The sequence below is a fragment of the Mixophyes fleayi genome, chromosome 1, assembly GCF_038048845.1.
Source record: "Mixophyes fleayi isolate aMixFle1 chromosome 1, aMixFle1.hap1, whole genome shotgun sequence".
Taxonomy (NCBI): domain Eukaryota; kingdom Metazoa; phylum Chordata; class Amphibia; order Anura; family Limnodynastidae; genus Mixophyes; species Mixophyes fleayi.
This window is the reverse complement of record NC_134402.1, coordinates 217,398,602-217,411,006: the sequence shown is the minus strand read 5'-3', so window position 1 is coordinate 217,411,006 and position 12,405 is coordinate 217,398,602.

Here is a 12,405-nt window from a genome sequence, read left to right as displayed (position 1 = left end):
AGGTCCAAGCAATCCTGGATTGGGTACAACCGAATAACCTCAAGGCGGTCCAGAGATTCCTGGGATTCGCCAATTATTACAGGAGATTTATTGGCGGCTTTGCTGATATCGTGGCTCCTATCGTCACCTTGACCCGCAAAGGAGTTGATCCAGCTGCTTGGTCACAACAGGCAATAACTGCATTCGAAACCCTGAAGAAAGCTTTTGTGTCTGCTCAGGTCCTCAGACACCCGGATCCTAAGGTATCGTTTATTCTTGAGGTAGATGCCTCTGACGTCGGTGCTGGGGCTATCTTGTCACAAAAAGATCCCCAGACCCACCGCTTACATCCATGTGCCTTTTTTTCCCATCAGTTTTCCTCAGCGGAAACCAACTATGACGTGGGAAACCGAGAATTGCTGGCAATTAAATGGGCCTTTGAGGAATGGCGACACTGGTTGGAAGGCACTGCACACCAGATCTCCGTTATAACGGATCATAAGAATCTGCAGTATATACAGTCAGCCAAACGTCTGAACCCCCGACAGGCTCGTTGGTCGCTGTTCTTCACTCGGTTTAACTTTATTATCACCTATCGTCCTGGTTCTAAAAATATTCAAGCGGACGCCCTGTCCAGAAGTTTCCTGGCACATCATGCTCCGGTCACTAGCCCAGAACCTATTGTTCCTGTGTCTATGATCCATGACGGATTAACTCAAGATTTGAGCTGTACCTTACAAAGGTTCCAGAGGTTGGCTCCTGACAATACTCCGGTAGGATGCTTGTTTGTTCCTGTTCATCTAAGAAAAGCAGTCCTTACCGAAGCACACAATAGTCAGTCTGCTGGACACCCTGGAGTCTTCAAAACATTGGAAATCCTTTCCCGTACTGTATGGTGGCCATCACTGTCTGCCGACGTCAAGAGTCACGTCTTGTCTTGTGAAGTCTTTGCCAGGATTAAAGTTCCCAGGACTCGCCCGGTAGGTCAGTTGGTTCCGTTGGCCGCTCCTGCAAAACCTTGGACACATTTGTCCATGGACTTTATCGTTGATTTACCACCTTCTGCGGGACACAATACCATTTGGGTCATGGTAGACAGCTTCAGCAAAATGGCACATTTCATTCCACTAACCCGGCTTCCTACTGCTCGAGATCTAGCCATTCTCTTCATACAACATATTTTCCGTCTCCATGGACTTCCTTCTGATATCGTTTCTGATCGTGGATCACAATTCATTGCACAATTCTCGAAATCCTTCTGTACCCAACTCGGAATTAAAATCAGCTTGTCATCCGCATACCACCCTCAGTCAAACGGGCAAACCGAAAGGGTTAACCAGGCCTTAGAGCAATTTTTAAGATGCTACACATCAGAATTCCATTATATCTGGTCCTCCTTGTTACCCTGGGCGGAATTTGCTTGTAATAACTCGTGCCACTTATCCACAAAAATCTCTCAGTTTTTTTGCAATTATGGCTTTCACCCCAGATCCAACTCCTTATACTCACTCAAATCTTCTGGTATCCAGGAGATCCGCTCCACTGCCAGAGACCTCAGACTTATCTGGATGAAGGTACACTCATCTTTGAGAAGAGCTTCATTTGCTGCAAAAAAAAATTCTGACCGCCACCGTACCATCTGCTCTCTCAAGGTGGGCCAGAAAGTATGGCTCTCTACAAAAAATATCAAGCTCAGACAGCCTTGCAAAAAGTTGGGCCCTAAGTTCATCGGGCCATTCTCCATTATCAAGAAGTTTAATTCCGTAGCATTCAGGTTAAAAATTCCGGTTTCGTTAAGGATCCCCAACACATTTCATTGTTCATTGTTGAAGCCGGTACTGTATCCTAGCCAATCTTCAAGTGTGCCTGGAAGAAATTCGAATAAACCACTAAGATATGTGGTCCAAAGGATCCTGGATTCCAAAAAAGTGCAAAGGGCAGGTGCACTTCCTGGTGCAATGGAGGAACCGCTGGTTAGAAGAGCGGTCTTGGGTTCCGCGGAGACAACTCCATGCCCTTAAGCAATTGAAGGAGTTTTTCAGGAGATTCCCAAAAAAACCTGGATGTCAGGGTCCCACGACCCCTCCTCAAGGGGGGGTACTGTTTTACGAGCCGCGGGGGCTGGGCACTCACTTACCCACATCCCGGCCATCGCTATGGCGACCGGGATGTCACTTCCACCCATAACCTGGCCATTGCCGGGGCAACGGATGGACGCTTCAGCGCTGCGTCCCGGCGGTGAGTAGCTGGGTGCATGCGCTTAGTGTATTACTTGCCTGCGGGCTATTTAATTATTAGGTGCAAGGGGGCTGGATATTGCCAGAGCTAGGCTCTGATTGGTTGGGCTTACTATTTAAGGCAATGAGGTCTGCTGCCTCATTGCCGGTTATAGCTTCTATTCCTTAGTCTGCTGACCTGCTTGTTCCTGTTCCTGTCTATTGTATTCTGCTGACCTCTCGTGTATGACCCTTGGCTTTGGATTTGGACTTTGCTTGTGTATCCCGTGACCCTGACCTTTGGCCTGTTACCGTATCTCTTGTTTGCCTGTGACCCTTGACCCCGGCTTGTTAACTGGACTTGCTACCTGCTGCCGGCCCTTGACCTCTGCGTGGACCTCACTCCGCTTGCCTGGGTTCTCCCTAGCCGGTACACACTTCACGACCCTCTGTCAGTCTGCAGCCCAGTCTGTCCCCACTATCAGGGGCTCCAGTGAACACCTGATTGGCAGAGTAGACTCCGGGTTGTGTTGTGCCGGCTGGAGGGGTTCCTAATAGCAATTAAACAATTAATGCCCATCATCCTTAGGGTAATATATAAAATGCTGGGCAGGTAGGAAGAGACTGCAGTGACAAAACTTGCCCAACTTTCTACTTCACATGGAACATTGTTCTGAATAAAAGACTTCTTGGTTTGGGGCACCTGTGGATGAAAGAAATTTTGTAGCCAATTAGACCATAGAAGCTAAATGCAATAGTTAAAGTATTAGTGTTCATCCTAATATGGCTCTTTTATTTATATATGCCAACTCTAGCCTTATGAGATGACATTCATTTCTATCGATATAGTCATATGTCTCATATAGGGATATGTAACACTCCTATAGGTAGGTGTTGTTAGAATGTATTGTGGATCGTACCTGGTCTCCAGATGCTCTTCTTTAGTTCACAACACAGCAGTGGGACAAATAACTCCCAGATCCCCAATACAAGTAGGACACCAAAAATTAAGTAACGTCAAATTTATTATTCAGGAACAATATATTACTAAAATGTTTTTGGGGGGCAAGTAATGCTTAGCAACAAATACAAAGAAATTAGAATTTTCTTGTTATAAGCAATGCTACTCACAATTACTTTACTCTTAATCTAAACCAATATCCACTGTCTTTGAGTGTTTTGGCAACAGTTATGGAAATAGCAAAGCGGATTTAAACACATTTTTACATTTCTACATACAGCATATCAAATAAAACAATTACTATTTTCCTTTCTATATCAACAATAAGTATTCTTTGTGGTAATGAACATAACTAGGCAATATGGGTGCCAGCCACAAGATGGAGAATGCCTCTGAGGTGACAGTTAGTTATAATGGAGGTTCTAAGTGACTGTGAGGTAAGACTCTCTGTCACTACACACATCCTACTTATCTGGCGATTAAACATAACAGTCAGCCAAATGTTCAGTACATTTGTTCTTATAAATTGAGAGGAATAAATAATACTGATATTCTGATAAATATGTGAAACTATTTGTTGATTTCCTTTCAGAGTATTTGTCACTTGCAAACAGGTAAATATATCTCACTGTCTCATCATCTTCTGTTATCTCTATGTAACCCCTGGGGATGCTGCAGTTGGACTTGAGCACCCAGAGGCTAATAATCACAATTGCATCAGTAAAAAAAGAGATGGCTATAGCTATTTACCAGTCCAGGAAGAAAAACTACATTTCCCACAAGGCTATTGTGGAGAGGGGGCTGAGCCTAAGAAGAATGAGAAACCAGGGGGCGGAGAGAGAGAGAGAGAGAGAGAGAGAGAGAGGAGCATCCTGGGAGAGACTGAGCTGTGTGACCAGTCCAGATAGGTGACCCTAGGCAGAGGGGCACTGAATTGGTGGTGTGGAAAGAGAGAGCAAAGAGTCTGCAGAGATATCAGAGCTCAGTGCAGTCCTGAACAGAACCTACTGGAAGTCACAGTTTGAAGCTGTAGGAGGAGGTTTGCATGCACCTCTGAAGAAGGACATTTTACAAGTCAGCCATTTTGGAGATAATCAAGTTCAGACCTGTGACACACACTGGTGCAGATAAGTAACTGGTTATTTTTACCTATCTGTTATTATTCAAGTGGGGTTTGGACTATATCTGGCCACAAGGGCTGAAGAGTTAGGGATAGATGGGTGGGCAGGTAAAATTGCAACAAGTGTTTGTCTAATCAGCATTTGTGGAACTACAAGTCCCAGAATACAAATAAGAAATTATTTTACAGTTGTTGCTACAGGAGGGTTTGCATACTGTGACTGCTGTACCTCACTGCAAGTGATTTAAAGACATCTAAAAGCTGCAATCTGGACACATGATGCTTCCATGCCATGCTGCATCCATTCAGAAGGGCCCCAACTTGCAGTGCACTGCTCCATTTGTGTGGCATGTTTGAATACTGTTGATGTGTGTGTTTGGCAGTACATTGTAGAGCTGTAAGGAAAATATATATACATTCACCCCGCAAGATATTCCCAGTATCAGAAGCAAGTAAGGTATCTGATATATTTTTGTATAAGGCTGTGACAGTTAATGTTCATATTGTATGCTGTTAATGTTATTGATTCATTGCGAGTTATTGTGTTAGCTTGGTGTTCATAGTAAGAAGTGGTGCTCCACCTTTATCCACACTGTCTTATTACTGTATTGTATTGTTTGCACTATTATTTCAGATTATACCAAAGTATATTTTTCTATAAAATTACGAAGCTGCATTTAGGGTTTCCATTTCAATAAATGTGCCTGGATGGCTTTTGCAGCACACAGTTTGTCACAGAGTGTTAATACTGGGCAGGGGGTTTTCCGAATCTCCCCCTGGTGTATCTTTTGAACACCCCCCAGAAGAGAAAGCAGCGATTCGGGTGGAGGCACTGAAAATCAAGTACCGAGGTGAGAAGCATCTGCATTGTTCAATATATATATACCCCCTCACGATGCATAATACATAAGGGGGTGTTACATCTATCTCTTTATCAATTTCTCTTTATAATGCTATCTTTCTCACACTTTTTATTGTATGTCTCATATTTCTTCCTCACTGTGTCTAACCACCTTTGTTCACTGGTGCTCTTCTGTCACTTTATCAGTTTTCCTGGTCACTGCTGCAGTCTTTTTATTTGTTTTTCCTCTATTTTCTCTTTTCACAAGGCTGCTCAGCCCCCTCTCTGTTGCTCTGCTTCCTTGAATCACTGTCTCCACAGTCTCATAATTTTTCCTGTCACACATAAAGCATATCCTTCTAGCAACCCTCACAGACTGGACTTTTCTGGGTTTGAAAATATCTCCAGTATCATGCTGTGAGACAGTCCTATTTCACTGGGTTCTAGTGCCCAACAGTTTCTGGGTATCACAGATATAGTGGTCATCTATTGGATTGTCTTATTTATAAATGATATAGCTTAATGTGAGGACATATACATGTCATTTTCAAACTTTTAAAGATGAAGACATGGGATCTAATTTCTTAAGGTATGTAAATCCTGTTACATGCAGTATTTTGCATAAAATTGCTCTACACATGCTCAGAAATGGGCTATATGCTAGTGAGTGCCAGTGCATGCAATTCATCTTTGAACGCAAAGGAAACAGTAAGGGCTTGCCAAGCATAAGCGCACGGAGCAGCTTCCGATTCAAGCTTTGGGCATCTCTAAGGTACATACATGTTTTTCAGTCATATCACTTGCACCAGCTACAAGGCAGGTGTAAGTGCCGAGTGATAGTGATGATGGTCGCAATTGCATGCTAGAACATGTGGCTGCAATTAAGAGCAACTGTGAAAATGCATTTTATGTACAGTAGACTTTAATAACATCATGATAAATGTATTTCATAAAAAATAAAGAAAAAAAAGTTTTTTCATTAATGACTATGGTAGTGGTTCCCAAGCTGTGCACCATGAGTCCCTGGGGTGCTGTGGCGATCTCACAGGAGTGCCGCTGTGAGATCGTAATGGTACCAACTACTTGGTAATTATTTTGGCTTAGGGGTGCCTTGAAAAAATGATGTAGACCCTAAGGATGCTTTGAACTGAGAAAGTTTGGGATCCACTGGACTATGGGCCTGATTCATTTCCGGATTTATCTGCCGATGTTTTGCGTATCATATGAAAAACAAACTGCGCATGTCCAGGAGATAAATATGCAAAACAGTGAGACAAGTAAGAACTATTACTTAATATAATTATGAATTCGTACACAACACCACTTATGACATCCTGTGCCTTTTGAAGAAAAAAGGGGCGTGTGATGTGCGGTGACTGCTGTGACTTAATGAAAATGGGCGTCTACTTCAGGATTCGTAAGAACAATACCCAGCTGTATGTAAGGTTTTTATTAAATCTATGCGCAACATTTAGACAAGCTCGAGGCCATGTCTAACTCCAAAAGCTCAGCGCAGAATAAGACACAAGAATAAACACCATACACTTCACTTCTAACAAAACATTATTAAAACATGTTTTTAGTTTATTACACATCAAAATTTTACAAATATTATTTTTTCATTTAAAACAGGGTTGATGCACATGTTCAAAGCCTGCTATATTAAAAAAAAATTGGATCTTTTTGGTGTTCCATGAGCGAATTTTACTTTTTTACATGCTTCATAGCATATAATTTTAGCAGTGGCTTGCCTGTGTATCTCTTATCTGTTTATATATTTCCATAATTTTGGTAAGCTGCTTTTGTGTCTGTTGCAACTTCACTCATTTTTTGGGGGGAAGGGTGGTGATTCCCTACCCTTTTATTTATTTTGAAAAAGGTATGTTTGGTCTTATGTATTCTTAGGTGGGATGAAAGTACATGAGATATATGTAAGTAATTTGTCCAAGGTGCACTACAGGTCTAAGATGGCCAGGCTGCCATTAATTGAAATGGAGTTTGGAAGGGAAATGGAGTACCTGGAAAAAACCCATGCAAACATGGGGAGAAAATACAAATTCCACACAGATAATGGCATGGACAGGAATCAAACTCCTTACCCCAGGGCTGAGAAGTTGAAGTGCTAACCACTACGGCACAATGTAGCTATAAAACTACATACATTTTATAGACTAGAGGACTACAAGCACAAGAATACTTCATGGCTTCAAGGGATATAAGTGCTACATATCACATATGGAACATCTCATTGTGCTCCAAAGAAACATACAAAACAACACAGGTACCAGTGTAAACCTAAAGAAATAAAATAACAATTGCACACACCTTCTTATTCAGCGACATGAAGGATCATGTAAATGTTTTTTTTACAATAAAAATGTGCATGCAAATGCATCTCCTAATAATTTGCAAACATCAATAAACCCAAACATTATATTTATCGGTATACAAATAAGCAAGACATACAAGTAAACAGTGTTTCATATACACAGCTGAATATCTCGTTTTCTGATACCACAGTGGCCCATACACTTGCATACACTTGTCTCAATACAAACCACTATAAAAGACTGGTTCCTGTACACTGCTGGACTGAGTCTATAAGTCAGCCCTGGCATTTAAAGTACACAGGCCCACCTCAGTCCCAGCAGGAAAGAAACTATGTGCTGCCGTGCAGCTGTGGTGCCGAAAAGGGCGTGACCACATTGTGATGTGCGTGTGGCCAACATGGGGCATTGATACATACATTATAATAAAACTTACATTTATTACGCCATCCCAGCCACATCACGCCGTCCCCCCAGGCACATTATGACACCCCCAGCCCACTGTACTTATCTATGCTTCTGGTGCTGCTGACATCCATAAGGGTGGGAACTTCCTGTAGAGTGAGCAGGGAAGCTCTTTGTCTCACGAGATTACCAAATATTGTGATACTTTGAGCTCCTCAGCTTGCTCTGCAGTCTGTGTCCTGTCCGGGAACTGGGAGCAGCTATCAGTTCCCTTCCCTAACCAGAGCTGGATTAAGGCTCAGGGGGCCCAGGGTATTTAAGATAGCAGGGCCCCTTTTATTTAACATGGTTATCATTTTAGACAAATGCACTATATTAACATGGGGCCACACACACACACTATATTAACATGGGGCCACACACACACACGCTATATTAACATGTGAGGCCACACACACACACAGTATAGCAACATGTGGGGCCACACACACTATAGCAACGTGTGGGGCCACACACACACACTATAGCAACGTGGGCCACACACACACACTGTAGCAACGTGTGGGGCCACATACACACTATAGCAACATGTGGGGCCACACACACTATAGCAACATGTGGGGCCACACACACTATAGCAACGTGTGGGGCCACACACACACACTATAGCAACGTGGGCCACACACACACACTGTAGCAACGTGTGTGGCCACATACACACAATAGCAACATGTGGGGCCACACGCACACACACACACTTTAGCAACATGTGGGGCCACACACACACTATAGCAACATGTGGGGCCACACACACACTATAGCAACATGTGGGGCCACACGCGCACACACACTATAGCAACATGTGGGGCCACACGTGCACATACACTATAGCAACATGTGGGGCCACACACACATTATAGCATCATGTGGGGCCACACACACACTAGCAACATGTGGGGCCACACACACACTTTAGCAACATGTGGGGCCACACAAACACTATAGCAACATGTGGGGCCACACACACACTTTAGCAACATGTGGGGCCACACACACACTTTAGCAACATGTGGACACACACACACTATAGCAACATGTGGACACACACACACACACACACACTTACTTACCTTGTTACATACGCTTGCCCACCCAAGCAGCAGCCCCTCCTTCCTGCGCATTGCTCAGCGAACGGAGAGTCAGTGATGTGCCGCCTATGCAAGTAGTTACATGGGACGGCACCACGTGACAGGGTGCCGTCCCATTTGATTACTTGCATCGGCCACACGTCACTGAGTCTCCGTCCGCAGAGCAGCGCGCAGGATGGTGCTGCCGCTCGGGCAGGCATGCTGACCGGCCCATGTAGCCATCGACCCTTCTGGCATTTGCCAAGTGCCAGATGGCCAGTTTGGCTCTGCCTGTACACTTGAAATTGGTTTGGCGCCTAGTGGAGTTTACTGGTGTGGATTTGTAGAATGGAATTTTATTTTTATTGAGAGGTATATTTTCTCTTTGTTCTAAAAGACTTTGAAACAGCTTTTAAAAACTTTAGATGGCCTTTGAAAATAAATCACTTTGTTAGAGGTGAGTTTAGCCTCCATAACACTAATTATCCTAATTCACCTTCAAAACTGTCCTTATCTCCACTCGCCCTCTTCAAGTTGGAATGTAAGCTCTATAAAGAGAAGCTTTGTTTTCATGTCTGTATTATTTAGGACTACCATGTATGTCCCTGTTTTATGTCTGTACTGTTTGCCCTACTATATGGTGCTGTGGAGCATTTTGGTGCATTAAAAACCTAGGTTAAGAATATTAATAATCTACACACAAACATGATTTGTTTATATTACTTTTTATCACATTCTCTACATGTCAATTTATATAAGACTGAAGGTACTATGGGCCTGAGTCATTAAGGAAAGTAAGGCAAAAAAAGGAGTACATTTTCTCCTGGACCAACTATGTTACACAATGCAAGGGGCGCAAATTAGTTTATTATTTTTAGAGATGGTCACTGACCCCCATGTTTTGGTTTTGGTTTTGGATCTGGATTACCTTCGGGTTTTGGTTTTGGTTTTGGCAAAACCACCCTTGCGTGTTTTGGTTTTGGTTTTGTTTGCTTTTGTTTTGCAATTTTGTTTAAAAATCAATTTTTGTTGGCCTCAAATACCCGAATTTAGTGCTCCACCTGTTTCTTGGATAAGTAATGTAGTTGGATTAGTAATTGTAAAGCTAATAAATTATGAAAAAAACAGTTTAATTCCTAGTAGGCCGTCATTGATTCTACACACAAACCAGATTGTCTTCCTCTCTATCTATGCCTATTGGCAATGCAGTCATCGTCTTTGGGTGTATATTACACCCTACACTTATAGTTAAATATATAAAGAAATGGACAAAGGCAGTTTGGTTTCTGTCTCTATAGGCCCCCCTCCACTTGTAGAAAATAGTAAAAAAAATCATCCGTTATAGACTGTACAAAATAAATTGAAATGGACAAAGCCAGTTTGGGTTCTGTCTCTATAGGCCCCCTCCACTTGTAGAAAAAAGTAAAAAATTCAGCCGTTATAGTCTGTACAATATCAATTGAAATGGACAAAGCCAGTTTGGGTTCTGTCTCTATAGGCCCCCTCCACTTGTAGAAAATAGTAAAAAATTTAGCCGTTATAGACTGTACAATATAAATTGAAATGGACAAAGCCAGTTTGGGTTCTGTCTCTATAGGCCCCCTCCACTTGTAGAAAATAGTAAAAAAAATCATCCGTTATAGACTGTACAAAATAAATTGAAATGGACAAAGCCAGTTTGGGTTCTGTCTCTATAGGCCCCCCTCCACTTGTAGAAAAAAGTAAAAAATTCAGCCGTTATAGACTGTACAATATCAATTGAAATGGACAAAGCCAGTTTGGGTTCTGTCTCTATAGGCCCCCCTCCACTTGTAGAAAATAGTAAAAAAGTCAGCCGTTATAGACTGTACAATACAAATTGAAATGGACAAAGGCAGTTTGGGGTCAGTCTATGTATGACAACCTACCCTTATTGAGAAATTGCCAAAACAGCAGCCTTTCAAGACTGTATGTGATATAGAAATTCCTCAAGTCCCTTTCCTATTTAGGGGTAAGTTGCATCCTACACTTATATAGAAAGCCATCACCGTCGGACGTGCACTGGTTTGGCTCCCGTTGTAATCCCTGGAATTTGCTGGAAAAGGTCGGGATACCCCCGTGTCAACCCACATTGTTATTTGGGTCACAGACCCAGGACTTCCGGGGCCTGCTGAGCCTTTCATCTGCCACCAGGAGCCCGTGAATGTGGAATTCTCCATATCAAGACAAATTGCAGTGGAGTATTGGATCCTCTATAAAAAACTGGAAATGCGATGTGATTGATATAGAACAATTTATTAAAACATTATTATCAGTAATGAAATTTTAATATATGGATAATTCTCAGATTGCATATAAAACCAACAGAACCCTATCTTAGGGAGTATCGATAATAGGTGCACCTATATTAAAGTATGAATATTAACTCCACATTAAGCGGTATCTGTTTCCATTTGGAACATGTTACTGGAAGCTTACTGGATATAGCATACTATGTAACAAATTTAGATTAATATCCAGAATACGGAGAGTCTCTACACAATCAATGTGTATTTGATTATAATAAAGATAATCCAGATGGATAAATGCCGTCAGTTGAATAGTCACAATTGGATAATGACCCACTTAGACCGACTAAGCGGAATAAGGTCCGTCTATGATGGTGAATTAAATTCGCATTCACAGTGGCCTCCTTCGTATGAAAACATATATGTTCGTATGGGTGATGTATAACCCGTATGAGGGCAATTGCTTACCCAAACGCGAAGGTCTCAGCAGGCACACTCGCTCCGGATTCCTCTATCTCCCGTGTGTATAGTCAGAGTGCCAGTATTAAATTTCCTCCAAAAACGGGTCATGGAAACTTGGTTCCCTTCAAGCTTAGAGGGTTGGTAATTTCCGTATAGTCAAACGGCCAGTATTGCGAATAAATTGAATTCAGGATCTTCTTATTGGGAGGGTAAACCTCCAGTCTCCAGAGATTAGTATTGTGGATGAGACACCTCCGTATGATTCCGGTTTGTAGATAAAGTAGCTTCCAGTAAACAATCAATTATGTCTGAGAATAACTCCAAGTAGCGAGAACACACGTCTTACGCGTTTCGTTGTATAGTAAAACTTCCTCAGAGATAGTGTCTCATTCATTAAACACATCTTATATATCTACCTAATGAGTTCAATTGTATACACCTGACTATAATCAGGATCACATCAATCACATTGCAAAAGACCAGTCCGCTGTATGGAGACATAGCACTGTCACGCAGTGAAAGCTCCTAGACAGCTAAATGCTACATGTTACAATATTATGTACTCAATGCTACACAGTATCTTATATTTATTAGCATAACATATTGTGTCAAAACCGATCAAATTTAATCATATATATATATAGAGACACTTATGTATCGTAGCTGATGGTAGCATAAAATTCTCCGCTTTATATATTCT